Here is a 14,692-nt window from a genome sequence, read left to right as displayed (position 1 = left end):
TCCAGTCCTCATGGGCTGTGGCGTCTGCTGGCTTGTGGCATCTGCTCGTTTAGGCAGGTGCGGCGTCTAGCTCATTGTTGCTGGTCAGCTTCTTTAGGAGGCACTGGGACCTGAACCAGGACCTCCCATATGATAGGTGGGCACCCACCTAGTTGAGCCACGTCTGTTTCCCTAATCTATTCACTTTTTACTTTTTAAAAATTGCTGTAGGGGGAGCAGATGTGGCTCAAGCAGGGGAGGACCATCCACATGGGAGGTCCTGGGTTCGGTTCCTGGTGCCTCCTAAAGAAGACAAATAATGAGCATACAATGAGCAAAAGCAACAAGCAAGACAACGAGCAAACAATGACAGGGAGCAGATGTAGCTCAAGCAGTTGAGCACCTGCCTCCTAATGGGAGGTCCTGGGTTCGATTCCTGGTGCCTTCTAAAGAAAAAACAAACAGACAACAAGCAAAAAAACCTGAGCAAACAGTTACCACAAACAATGAGGAAAAACAATGAGCAAACAGACAAGGGAGCCATCTCAGGGAAGGAAAAAAACTGCTGTACTTAGTTTACAATATTATTGAATAGTTAATATTTCAAAAGGATGTGTATTTCTAATAAAAGTGATAATTTTAGCTGTATGAAAGCTAAATTAAAACCTTATTGCTGAATGAAAATGTCCAAAATACGTTTGTTGATTTAAAAAAGACAAATGTGCTGTGTGTGTGTGTTTAGAGTATTGCTTGGGCTTTAGTATTGCCATCCTTATCCAGCATCACAAAAATCTCCACCCTTTCTCCTTCCCAAATATTCATGATTGACCTTGTAAAGCAGAGAAAAGTAGCAAGTAAACAAACATACTTATCAGCAAATGATTATTTTCTGGGGTACTTTTGAAAATCTGAGAAATTTTTAAAAATTTACTATAAAAATGTTTTTAAGAAAATATTTCACAGAGTTAATTCTTTTACTAAGTTTTGAATAACTGGGAACTTTCGGTAGGAAAGATGCTAAAATTAATCATTGACTGATATTGAGTATTTCTGAGTAGTATTTTTATTTTATTTTATTTTTAAAATTTTTTGTCTTTATTTTTCTGAGTAGTATTTTAATTTAAATCAATTTACCTTGTATTAGTTAATACAGCTGAAGTATGTTCAATTAGTTTTGGAAAATATCCCAAGTTTACTTAGGATTTGTATCATCCTCCCTTCCATTTCTGAAAGGACTGAAGCTATCCTACATTACTACAAATGAAGCAAAACAAAGAAATGAAAAACAGAACCCAGACCCTCTAAGTCAGTATTTCTTAAAATGTAGTCTGGGCACTTTGGGCACTTGTCAAAAGGGTTGGCTTAAAAAATGAAAATTTATTGGCTTACAGTTTTGAGATTAGGAGAAGTAAAAATCTAGGCATCAGCACGGCAATGCTTTCTGAAGACGTGGCATTCTGGGGCTGGCTGTTCGCGATCCTTGGATCCTTGGCTTTCATGTCACATGACAATGCACATGACAGCATCTTCTTTCTCTTCTGGGTTCCTTGAACTTCCAGCTTCTAACACCTCCACATGGCTTTCTTTTCATAAAACCTTAAGTAAGAGGATTAAGACTCAACCTCATTCAGTTGGCCCATGCCTTAACTAAAAACAACATCTTCAAGAGATCCTATTTACGATGGGTTTGTACTCACAGGAATCAGTTAACATTAAGAACATGCTTTTTTTGGGTGGTGGTGGTGATTATGTAATTCATCCTACCTCAACTGCCTATTAGAAAGGGCATATCTAGGTGTAACTGATGTTGAGCTGCTGCTTTAGGCAGTAACCAAGTGACAAAAGCCCACCTGCTTCTTATAACCTCTGGAAACCAAAAATAGTAACATCATTGGACCAGCATTGCTTCAAAGATATTTGGGTTTTAGGTAACAGAAACTAGGCAAGTTAGTTAAACAAACTCAACCACACCACATTAATAAATGGGAATTTGATATAAAGATTCAGAGATGGAAAAGAACACAGAAGATGCTGTATGGTATTTGGTATAACTGATTGGTCTTTCTTTGGGCATCCCCAAAATTGCTTAGAGTGAATGGGTATATGTAGATGTGCATGTGTTTGCATGTGTGTATCTGTCCTGAGAAGTTTCTTTGATACGGCCAGAGGTTTGGACTATTATAATTGGCATTAAAAAGTTACGTGAGTAATCACAAACTGAATATATATCTTTATTTTAATTTAAAAAATTTTTTTAAAAATTTATTTCTCACCCCCCGCCTCCATTGTCTGCTCTTTGTGCCCATTTACTGTGTGTTCTTCTGCATCTGCTTGCATTCTTGTCAGCAGCACCAGGAATGTCTCTTTTTGTTGTGTCACCTTGCTGCGTCAGCTCTCCGTGTGTGCGGTGCCACTTCTGGGCAGGCTGTGCTTTTTTTGCGTGGGGTGGCTCTCCTTGTGGGGTGCACTCCTTGCATGTGGGGCTCCTCTATGCGGGGGACACCCCTGTGTGGCATGGCACTCCTTGTGTGTATCAGCACTGTGTGTGGGCCAGCTCACCACACAGGTCAAGGAGGCCCTGGGTTTGAACCCTGGACCACCCATGTGATAGGCAGAAGCTCTATCAGTTGAACCAAATCTGCTTCCCACTGAGATATATATCTAAATGTGGGTAAAAGGGAAAGTGTTCTGTTGTATATATAGTACTAGAGTAAAAATTTTCAAAAAAGCAAATGGAGCCCACTATCCTGGTCCTTGACTGGCTCGAATAGACAAAATAAGAAGCAAAGTACAAGGTCAATACACAAAAGTCAATTGCTTTCCTATATGCCAAGAAAATTGTAATTTGAATAATAAAAAGGTAAACATTTACAGTTAAAAGTAATGTGAAGTATGATTTCACTTATATGAAATATCTAAGATATGCAAATTCATAGAGACCACGAGTAGAGTACAATTTCCTGGGGCAGGAGGAAGGGGAATTGGGGAGTTAATGTATAATGGATGCAGGGTTTCTGTTTGGGGTGAAGGGGAAGTTCTGGTAATAGACGGTGTCATTAATGCCATTCAATTAATGCCATTGAATGGGATGATTGCTAGTGGTTGAGATGGGAAAGTATACGATGTATGTATGTTTCCACTATTTATTTATTTATTTATTTTTAAAATTTTAAAAGATTTATTTGTTTACCTCCCCCCTCCCCCTTGTTGTCTGCTCTCTGTCCATTTGCTGTGTGTTCTTCTGTGTCTGCTTGTATTCTCATCAGGTGGCTCTGGGAACTGATCCTGGTACCTTCTGGTGTGGGAGAGGTGATTACTCTCTGTGTCACCTCAGATCCCTGTTCTGCTACGTCTTCTTATTTTCTCTCCTCTGTGTCTCTCGTTGTGTCATCTTGCTGCACAAGCTCTACACGTTGGCTGGCACTCCTGCACGGGGCCACATTCCTGTGTGGGCCAGCAGTCCACTGGACCAGCTCATCCACTGGAAAATGCCAATAAATTATAAGATTTTAGATGTACTTATCCTTTATTCCCAAGAATTCATTTATGGGCAAAACCAACAGATGGAGGCATGGTGTGCCAAAAAGATACAGGGGCCAACCCGAAAGTTTGCCCTCACCAGAAGGCCCTGGGCATCAAACCCTGGACCTCCTATATGTGGTGGAGCCACATCCGTTTCCCTATTTTTATTTTTTTAATATTTTTTTTATTTATTTGTAAAAGATACATAGCTATATTTCCACAATTTAAGAAAATAGAGTGACTAAAGTGACAATAACAATTATACACAATATACAATCCTGGACAGAATCTAATGATTGAGAAAAGGCTCAAAAGGACATTATTGGGGCATATGAAACATTGGAATATAGACTGTAAGCTTTATATCAATATTAAATTTCTTGAAGTTGATAACTGTACTGAAAGTTGCTAGGTTCCTTGTTCTTAGGTCACATGCATTAAAGTATTAAAGTAAGTGTTCAAGGAGTATGATGTATAAAACTTCCTCTCAAATGTTTAGGAAAAATATAGATAGATGGACAGATAGACTGATATGCCAAGGATGTCAAAATGTTAAAAACTAGTGAATCTGAGTATCTGGGTGCTGAGTGTGTTGCAGTTCTCTGTATGGATTTTATATTATTTTTACATATGTCCTGTAAGTTTGAAATTATTTCAAAATAATAAAACATTTTTAAAAAGTAATGTGAAATAAAAGGTGGAAAAGATGACTTTCCCTAATATTTTCTGGCTATTTGGCTTAGGTATCCGGTTATGTTTGGTGTGAATCCACAAATGCTAAACACTGGAAAGTAAAGGCATTAAATGGACTAGGTAGCTCCAAAGTTGGCTGATATCAGTCAATTTCCCTGAACATTCTTTTCTCTCCTTGAATTACTTTGAGTTCAATTTTTAAAAAATTGAAAATTGGGGAAATACTTTTTATGTCTTTTAATTTTCAGATTTTGTGAATAGGTGATCCAAAGCCAAGCAGGAAGTTTAGGAAACCAGGATCTGTGGATTTGCTTTGCCATCAGTAGGACATGACTGAGAAGACCCTGGATGCAGAGCACCCAGGATGAAGGATGTACAAAGGCCATCTTGCTAATACCGCCAGGTGGGCAACCTCTATCTCCTGTTGGCTAAAATATGATTTTCAATCACCTCATTCTTAATTTTGAAGCCAACAGCTTAACTGATATAAAGAGCTTCATTAATCTCATCATTTAATTTCACATTTGGGATTTCTCTCTCATATTTTAAAATTACAAGTATTTATTTCATTCTTGTTACCCAGGTAACAAATGCTCATCATAAATCTTCGAACATGAGAGAAATACAATGCAAAAAAGGAATGCAGCAGGTGTTGTTTGTGCCCCATCCACAGTCACTTACACTTGGCAGTTCCAGGCGCAGCAGCCTGACTTTCTACTCTCAGCATCCGAGAGTCTTTGAGAACTTTCCCTGGCTATCCTGGAGCTCCCTCTACCTGTGTTTCACCTGACAGGATGTTCTGGGGATTAATGTCCCTTGGGAGCAGCTCTCAGCCGATGGCTGACATGATGTGTGGGCAAGTACCTCACCCTCCTTGCCTTCTGGTTGGGATCGAGTAAGATAATATCCTACACTCTCTCCCAGCGCTCCCTTAGGGGGCTAAGCTTCAGCTGACCTCCGTGGTAACTTGCCTGACCGCACACCCTCTAATGGCTTCCTTCCCTTCTTCCTCTCACTCACCTATTGATATTCCTGGGTTCACCCCACACGTGCATGCTTTTCATTTGTTCCTTGTCTCAGGGTCAGTGTGGTGTACCTGACTTGTGTTGAAACTTATCTCCTCCCAATAAAATAAGAATAAAAAATATATATTAGAGGGGAGTGGACATGGCTCAAGTGGTTGAGTGCCTGCTTCCCACATGGAAGTTCCTAGGTTTGGTTCCCGGTGACCCCTGAAAACAAAACAAAACAAACAAGCAAATAAAGAAAACCAACTCAGGGCAGCCAATGTGGCTCCGTGGTTGAGCCCTGGCTTCCCACATATGAGGTCCTGGGTTCAATCTCTGGCTCTGGCACCTGGAAAAAAAAGTCTATATCGGAACGATTCTTCTACGGTAATGAGGGTTCACAGATGATGGTAGCCTGAGAAAAGGGAACTTCTCTAAAGGAGACAGCTAGCTGGGGTCTTGGAGGATCTTAGTGAGTTGGTACTGAATGTTTTGGAGAGCAGGGTGGGTGGAGTTCCTCAGTAAGAGGGATTTCATGAAGGCTTGAGTCCTAGGTTGAACAGTCCAAGCTGTTAACTGAGCCACGGGACTTTTGCCATAATTATGCCTTTGAGCTCAGGGCTGTGGGACCAAATCTCCCTGAGAAGGGAAGGGAGCAAACCACTGTCAGGGCAGTGCCCATAGCAGCCTAATCTCCCACATAGAGCAAGTAAAGGGTATATGCATGGAGGCTTCCAGACGCAGCTGGGCAAGGCCTGATGTAGGGCAGGAAAAATGGTATTGACTGGAAGGCGCCAAATGAACTGGCGCCCCAGGGCAGACCTGGGGGACACAGGAGGAGCAGGGATTCCCTGTGGATTGCCTCCTGGGTTCAGGTATATAAGGCGCATTTGATGTTTTTACCTGCTGTGCTTCCAGCAGGTTTGTGCAGCTGGAAGCTCAATCGCAGACTTCGGAAGCCAAGAATTCTTTGTGCAAACGAGAGTCAATCAAATTATTTCCTAGAGTGACTTAAGGGTGGGAATTGGACAACTGTTTGACATACTTGTTTTCACACCAGGTGTCAAAGATAAGATAAGACTGTCTAATGCCTGGGAAAATGTGGAGAGGGAAAAGGGTTAGATTATCATTAGCTGATAGTTTATACTCCTACCCTTCCCTCAGATCTGGTTCTCACAGGTCCACCCCTCCCCCCCCACTCCCCGCCAGCGCCTCTAGAACTCTCGGTAGCCTATTGTAGGACATGAACATGGGGAGAGGGTGTTCCCAGGATCAAGGTGCAAGGCCAGAGCTATCATGGAATAAAAGGCAACAAACTCCCTGGTTGAAAAAGGCATGGCAACTACCTGCCCAAGCGCAGCTCTGTCTGGGTCTGCAGTGGTGCTGGCCTGTGGAAATGCTTCCAAATAAGAAAAGAAAAAAATGCCTACCTTTCATTGAGTTCAAACGATATGTCAGGCCTTGAGCTAAATAAACCCTTTATGTGCAAGTTTCATTTAATCAGCAGAACAACCTTCTGTGCTATGCACTATTATTATCCCATTTTATAAAGAAGGAAACAGGTTCAAAAAGACCAATTCACCTGCCCTGGTCCGCCCTCCAGGGAGCCGTGGATTGGATCTGGTCATGATCTCTGTGGTTCTGTTGCCTCATCAACCTGATGGTGGGGACTTGGTCTACCAGGTTTACATCCCTGCTTTGGGCCGGAAGCTTTGTGCCATGGCCCTTTGCCTCCTTACACATGGCTGGCCTTTCAACAGTTCTCAGTGACCCAGGCCTTCAGTTTCCTGGATGCTACCCTTCACTCCCTAAAACCACCCAATTTGGAGGGAAGGGACCCTATTATCTGGCTCAGTTGAAAAGCATTCTCGTGCTCTTGCAGGGATCTAAATTCCCTCCTCTCTTTAGACCCTGCTGACTCTACTCTCCTCCTTACTTGATCTGGTACCATATTGTTCCATGAAGAAGGTTCTCTCTCATGTTTCAAGACTATGCACTCTTGTCCTGAGGCTGCATTTATGCACTCTAAGCAGACAGGCCACTTGCTCTGCCTCTTAAAAATGGGGCCATTTCTTTGGATGTGTGCAATTTGTGTTTGTTTTGCTTCTCAGATGAGCTGGTCTGCTATTTGAGAGTAGGGACAACACTAGAAACCTTGACGTGGCCACTTGGTAAGGCTAAAGCGGAATTCTGAGAAGATGGGCCAAACTCGATAGCTTTTGTGACTGAGGAAAGCTGGATGTGGGGGCGGGTGGTGCTAGCTCTTGGCAGAGAGGGAAAGCTGCTATTCTGGGTGTATCTGTGTTTCTGTTGACATTTGATGTTTGCAAAACCTCACAGCTTGGTGTGTTGATCCAATAAAATCATCTGCTTGTCACACAAAGCATTTCCAGAAGGAAAAAAAGTCAAGGAAAAAAAAAAGGTCCATCAGGCAGCAGGGAGGTGCCAGCCACTCTCTCTAATGATAGGCTCTCCCCCATTAGAGCTGACTGACACAAAACTTATTAGCAAATTGAGACGTGCTCATTGCTTGAAGTATTTTGGACATTATACCAAATTTTTCTAATGGGTTGTTAAAAGAACTCTATTATGTCAGGTTGGCTTGGAACCCATGACATGAGCTGGCACTCTTCAAAGTTACTAAAACATCATATGCCATAAGATTTGCAGGTGTGACTCAGTTCCTGCATTAAAATGTACAATAAAAGCCCAGGATTGTGGAGACAGCCCTTGCCAATGAGTTCTCTATAACCGGCATGTCTACAAGCTTCTGTGTGCCATCTAGGTTTGAAAGACTTTAGTTTGTGCTGGGGTCAAACCTGGTAACCTTCACCTCTACAAAGGCCGCTGTCACCACCGGACAGGGTGAGGAGAATCCCCTGCTGTTTTCCTCAGGCTGGCTGGAGATTACCCTATTGGTCAGCTCTGGAGTCTTGAGACTTTTGTCTTTGTAAAGAGGAGGATTTTGTTGATTTCATTTATTTGTCCATTTTGGACACAGTAGACAAAACCTGAGTCTTCTTCTGGATGAAGCCCGATTCCAGAGGTGACCGGTACTGCTAGCGTGGAGTGCTGGCCTGTTTTAGGATCTCACTCCGTCCAACCTTAAGTCGGCTATGGGATCTGCCTCACTGGGAGCCAGAGCAGGCTGATGCTTCCTGGATGGAAGGCCTCCACCCCTGCAGACCCTCCCCTACCTTTCCCTTCCTCTGAACTTTCTTTCAAAATTGACAGAGTGTTCATACTTCAGGTGGAACAGTATTTTATAAGCTTTTTGCTCTCAGGACCCCTTTATATTTCCAAAGAACTTTTGCTTAGCAGGCTTTATTTTTTGATATTTAACATATAAGACAGGGGTTGACCACCTCTGGTTCATGAGTCAAATATGGCCCACCACCTATTTTTACAAATAAAATTTCATTGGAACGCAGCCATGCCTGTTTGTTTCTGTATTGTCGATGGCTGCTTTCACACCGCAACAGCAGAGCTGAATACCTGCTGGACTGTACGGCCTGCAAAGCCTAACTTTTTTATTTCCTATTCCTTTCCAGAAAAGTTTGCTGACCTCTGATATAAAACTTAAAATGAGAACTGTTTGAAATATGTATTTATTAATCCATTAAAGTATCAGTAATAAAACCATTACAAAATAACAACCTACATTTCTTTATTGAAAAACGACTGTAGTTTTTAAAACAAAACTAAACAAAACAGTGAGACTCAGTGGCATTGTTTCACACTTTTGCAAATTTCTTTGATCTCTGTCTCAAAAGGAGAAGCTCTATTCTAGCTTCTGCACTCAATCTGTTGCTGTATGTTGCTTTGGTTGAAGTAGATGAAGAAAATCCGACCTCCTATGGGAATGTGGTTAGAAAGGAAGGAGTATTTTAATAGTCTTTTCAGATTATTATGGATATTTTTCTTTGACACGGCAATGAAACTCGACAAGTGGTAATTTCTAAGATGTTGCTCATGGGATCTGAAGCCATATTAATGAAAATTTCATAGTCTGTTACAGTAAAATCCACTGATCTAGATACTTTGAATGGATCTTTTACCCATGTATGATTTTGTTACATCATGCATTAGTTATTTTGAAAATAGAATTCACTGAATTATGCAAATATTTCAAATGTTGACATATTTCATTTCATATAATATCAAAACAACACACTTGTTAATATGACCATCAAGCTCATTAAATATGTCTTTAAGATATCAAGCTCATGATGGTGCATATGACTTCCAAAATTTCAAATTTTGCTTGAAAGCTCAAATTTTATAATTGACGCCAACAACTGGCAATTGTTTTACTTGTAGAGATAGGCACTTTTCATTCATTTTCAAGACAAAGTCTGCCAAATACCCAAGTTTGAATAACCATTGTTTGTCAGGCAAGTAAAATGTTCCATTAAAAAAGAGGGTAGTTTAGCTTGCAACTCAAACAATCTCACAAAGGCTTTTCCTAGAGATAACCATTGTACTTCACTATGCAGTAGAAATGCTTTATGTTCAATTCTTATTTATTTGCACAGCATATTAAAAATATGTACATTCAAATGTAATTAATTTTACTGCTAAATCAAGGATATTTTTAAGTAAACCTGGTCTTTTTTGTTGTTGTTGTTGTTGTTGCAGGTGTGTGGTGGTGAAGAATGCAATGACTACTAGCACAGTTTGGTGTCTGCCTTGGTATATGCTAAGGCATCAGCAGTTTTCTACCCTATTGCTCTTGCACCATCGTGCCAATGTCAGCATAGTGAAAGAGACAAATAACATTTAATATTATTATAACATAGTTTGGGCTGCACTTCGAGAACCACTGAGGTAGAGAAAAGAAGTGGGAATATACTGAATGATATTACACTAATTCTCTGAGATGCTGCTGGAGTGAAAGAAGACATGATTAAGTCTTTTTGGAGAGAAGCAACATGTTGTATCATATTGTTGGAACATCCCAGTGCTGGTTAGATTTTTAAAGGATCTGAGAAGTCCTTCAGGAAATAAACTCCTTTAACTTTGTATTTTCCAAACCCATTTGAGCAGAACGTACCTTTTACATTTTCAATATATTTGAATACCCTTTGGCAAACCATGGCCGTTAGGTGTGAATGATGGCTCTTGAAATCTCTTCTGAAGGCCACTTTTGATGGCCTGGGAAGTGGTGTGCTGAAAGGAACCCGGGAATGAGGGGTGGTTGGGTGTGTCAGAGGCTGCCCCTTGGCTTGAGGCCCCTCTGGAGTGTCTCCTTATTCCCTTCTGGGGCAAAGTCACTGACAACAAAGCCCCTGGATGAGCCACGGGGACAAAACAGCCAGTAGCACTGCTCCTTCCGCCATAGTCCAGGGTCCCTCTGGCCCAGCAGATCTGCACAGCTGCGTTTTTCACATTGCTGAATGGGTTTCAAAGGGCAGAGGTAGGCAAAAAAGGTCCCCAAACCTGCCCTAACTGGACCAAGTATGTAGCAGGAGACACTCGTCAGCAAGGGATTTTCTTGCTCGTATGCGTTTGTCGGGTCTGGAACATCACAATCCCAGCCCGGGGGCGTTTGTGGTATTCGGAGCCACTCTGCCACCAGACGATTACAGGCTGGTCCGGGGAACCCACGGCCCCCTCGTCTTAGCTCTCTGAGATGGGGCGGACCTTCCAGAGACCATCTCCTGAGGATTTACTCTTCTCACTGCCCATCCTTAAGAAAATTCTCCTGCAGGAAAAATACAGAGTGGGTTCTGTCTTCAGTGAGGTTAAGTGTTCTAAGCTCCTTCCCCAGTCCTACTTTATGCCCTCTTGATAAATACCTCCCATCAATTTATATAGACACACTTCCTCAGTTGTGGCTTCCCCAAACTGTCCCAAGACGCTATGCTTGCATAGTTTAAACATGTTCTTGTGATGGTTTTTCCGACAGGTGATGACGTCTCACATGTTGAAAGGAAAGTATGTCAGTCAATCTCCATGAAGTCTTTCCAAATTGTCCCATCCAGACCCAGGTGTTCCATTGGGTCCCCTCTCTGGTTGGTGCCACCGATGTAGTAATATGATTAGGGCAACCATTTCAAGAACCTTTTTTTGAGTATCCATTGTGCACAGGGTGCTACCCTAAGGGTGTGAGTGTGAATGAAACAAAACCCATTGGACACAGTCTTGTGTGGGAAAATGAGATGTTCACAAATATCCTCAGTGCAGCATAGAGTGAAGAGGGTACCTGGAGGGGATGGGTGGAGCTTCGACAGAATGCTAATTGGGGAAGAGAGAGAGGAAGGCAGGGGCACTTCTGGCCTTGAAGATCCCGGGAAGCTGCCTGGAAAAGGTGGAATATCTGTTGGATCTTGAAGGTTGGTGTTGGGGATTGAATCATGCCCCCCATAAAAGGCATGTTCAGGTCCCTACCCCTGGTCCTGTGGTTGTGAACCCATTTGTAAATAGGACCTTTGAAGATCTTATTAGTCAAGTTTGCCCAATCTGATTGCAGGTGGACCATCACCCAATATGGCTGAAGACCTTATCAGCAAAGGAAATTTGACACAGAGATGAAACCACAGGGAGGTGCCAGAAGCCGGATCAATGGAACTAAGAAGAGAGTGGAGAAGATGCTGCCATTTGCATTGCCATGTAACGGGAAAACCAAGAAACTGCCAGTCAGCTGGAACATACCAGCCTGGAAGATACCAGCCCAGCAGGAAGCAAACCTTTGGGAGACTTTGAAACTATGAGCCAATAAATTCCCATTGTTAAGCCTTTATTTTGGTCATAAACAAAGACTGGGAAGGGAGGCCAGTGAGTGTGGGTGGTGAGCGCAGGGAGGTAGGGTTAGAAACCTGAGCGGGTTCAGATTCCGTGGGGCCTTGAATTGTCCCCCCTGTGGCTTAGACTTGATGACCAAGGGTGAGTTTTCAAACATTTGTGAGCAGAAAGTTTCTGGTGAGAGCCCTTTGTGCCTGAGAGGACCACTTCCGGAGCCTGGAATGTGGGGGCCTGGAGGCAGGAAAAGGAATCCAGATAATGCTAGAAGGCCAGGCGAGAGGAATTAATGGCGCCAGTGAGGATTTGGTTGTGGCAGCGCAAAGGAAGGGAAAGATGAACCTTAGTTTTCTCTATAACAAGAGTGGGGGTGGAAGAGGGGAAGGGTCATGGGCCACAGGGCTCCAGGCCTCCCCCCCTCTTCTCTTTGAGTGCCCCTACTGTTCTATAATCTGAACTGTGGCTTAAGACCTCATTTGGACAAAAGTATCTGTTGCTTAAGAAAAATACACCAGAAAGCACCAGACAACATGCTTTTTATAGTTGTCCCACCTCTAAATTTATCATACGTCTACATAGTTTGAACTTCCTGATAATTTTTCTGGCATTTTCTTATATTCTTATGTACCTGGCCTTTGTTCATACTCAGTGACCAACTTCTAGGAGACGGGGCCTTGCTATACTTCGCTTTTCTTCAGAATAAGGAGCATGGGTGCTTCTCACTCAAGGGCTCGTAGCTGCTGAGGGAGGGTGGCAGACAGCTCTGAGCAGGGCGTCCGAGGCCCGGCGTTTTAGATGATCTCTTGGAAACTGGCCAGCGAGTGCATAAAGGGTGGAATGAAATGAACGGCGAGCTGGGCAGGAGGCTGCATGCTGGGCTCCACTTGCTGCTTACCAGCTCTGGACCTGGGACCACTCCCATAGATTTCTTGTTCTTGCTTTTATTTTCAGTGAAATGAGGGAGCTGTTTTTAATGCCAGGTTCTCAAAATTGTGGAGTTACTGAAGTGTGTCCAGACTGTCCACCAGGCTGTAGACGGAACACCTAATATTTGGCACAGATGTGATTACTTCTCAAAGGTGTTTGGAAGTGCCTGTGACGTATAAAAATGCAGATTTGTTTTAGTGTTACCGATTTCCTAGTGGCTGCTGCTGCGAACATTTATTAAATGCTAACTGTGTGTGAATGATAGTAAGTAGCCCTGAGAAGAGGGTTTGTGTGCCCTTCCAGCCCTGAGAAGAGGGACCTAAAGTCTTGCCTCCAAGAACTGGAAGGAAGCAGGGCCGGGGAGGAGGAGAAACCCAGCGAGCGTGTCATTTCAGGTGAAGTTCCAGGCTTGGCCTGGCCGCATGGGCGCTCTGGAGCGTAATTCACAGCACAGTCTGTGCCCCCTGGGCTTTCATGCCCCTGCCCCGGGCAGTGGCCGGGTGATGCTGGTGGAGTGGGACAGAAACTCCAGGCATTTCTCTTCTCTTGTGCCTCATCGCAAAGCAGCCTCAATAGCCTTCAAGCAAGTCTCTGAAAAGAGCTGAAAGGCCGTCAGAAGGAGAAAAAAAAGTAAGAGAGGGGAAAAGAGGAAACCCCACATATAGTAGAGAGGGGAGGGGTGCATAGAAACGGTAAAATTGTTCCAAGGTGGAGCACTGCCAGTACTTGCCACAGTGCCTTAGTTCACTCAATCATCACAACAGCTCAGGGAGGTTCATATTATTATCCCTACTTTAAAGAAGAGAAAACCAAGGCACAGAGAGGTTAACACACTTGTCCATGGTCACACAGCAGGTGATATACCCTAGCTATCCTATAAGTAATCAAGAAAACTCTGGGAATGAGTGGACTAGACATCGGAGGTCCTGTGTGGTATTCTAATATTCTGTGACACTGTAATCTCTTGCCAGTGCTGTGCTCTGATTTCAAAGCAATTTCACAGGCAATTTGGGTTTCAGTTTTTTCTGTCTTAGCAATATTTCTGACTCAAACAATTTTAATCAAAATCAAAAGATCCAACTGTAGCTTGTTAATAGCTAAGAAAACAATGGCCAAAGGTGAAAGGTTTTTAAAGAACTACAAGGCATTTTCTGTTGGCAGAGTAATTGGGAGATGGCTATTGGGTGGGAAACAAAGTAATTTGGATTCTAATTCAGCAAAATTACTTAATTGGCAACATATGCTTCCAGATCGCCACAGGAAAACAAGTGGGTGGCTTTCAGATGGGGGACATATGGGAGCGCAAGACAGCAGGTTCCTAAATTGGCAAAGGGGGAAGGTTTTCTTCTGTTCGATTTTGAATTCTTATCATTAATTCTGTTATTCCACTCCCTCCCCCATAATCCTGTATTCATGAGAATATCGACACAAAGCTCCCATCATGGGGTTGCTTTGAGAATTCGATGGGCTGACAGCACTATACCACGCTACCATATCCCAAACTATAAATGGTTGAGGGCACTGGGGTGATCTTGATCTAGACTTCCAGTGGTCCTCAATAAAAGGTAGTTCCTTTCCCTCCCCAAAGGTTCGGAAATGCGGGGACATCTTTTGCTGTCACAGTGACTAGGGTGCGGCAATGTGAGTATAGCGGGCTACTGGTATTTAGTCCCTAGAGACCAGGGATGCTAAACATCCTGCAACGTGCGGGACTGTTCTGCCCAGGGAAGACGTCTCACCCCAAATGCTAAGCACACCCACATGGAGAAGCTCTGGGAGGAGAAGTGATTTGAGAAAGATAATCACCTCCCTTATGAGACATG

The sequence above is a fragment of the Dasypus novemcinctus genome, chromosome 17 (assembly GCF_030445035.2).
Source record: "Dasypus novemcinctus isolate mDasNov1 chromosome 17, mDasNov1.1.hap2, whole genome shotgun sequence".
Taxonomy (NCBI): Eukaryota; Metazoa; Chordata; class Mammalia; order Cingulata; family Dasypodidae; genus Dasypus; species Dasypus novemcinctus.
This window is presented reverse-complemented; position numbering follows the sequence as displayed.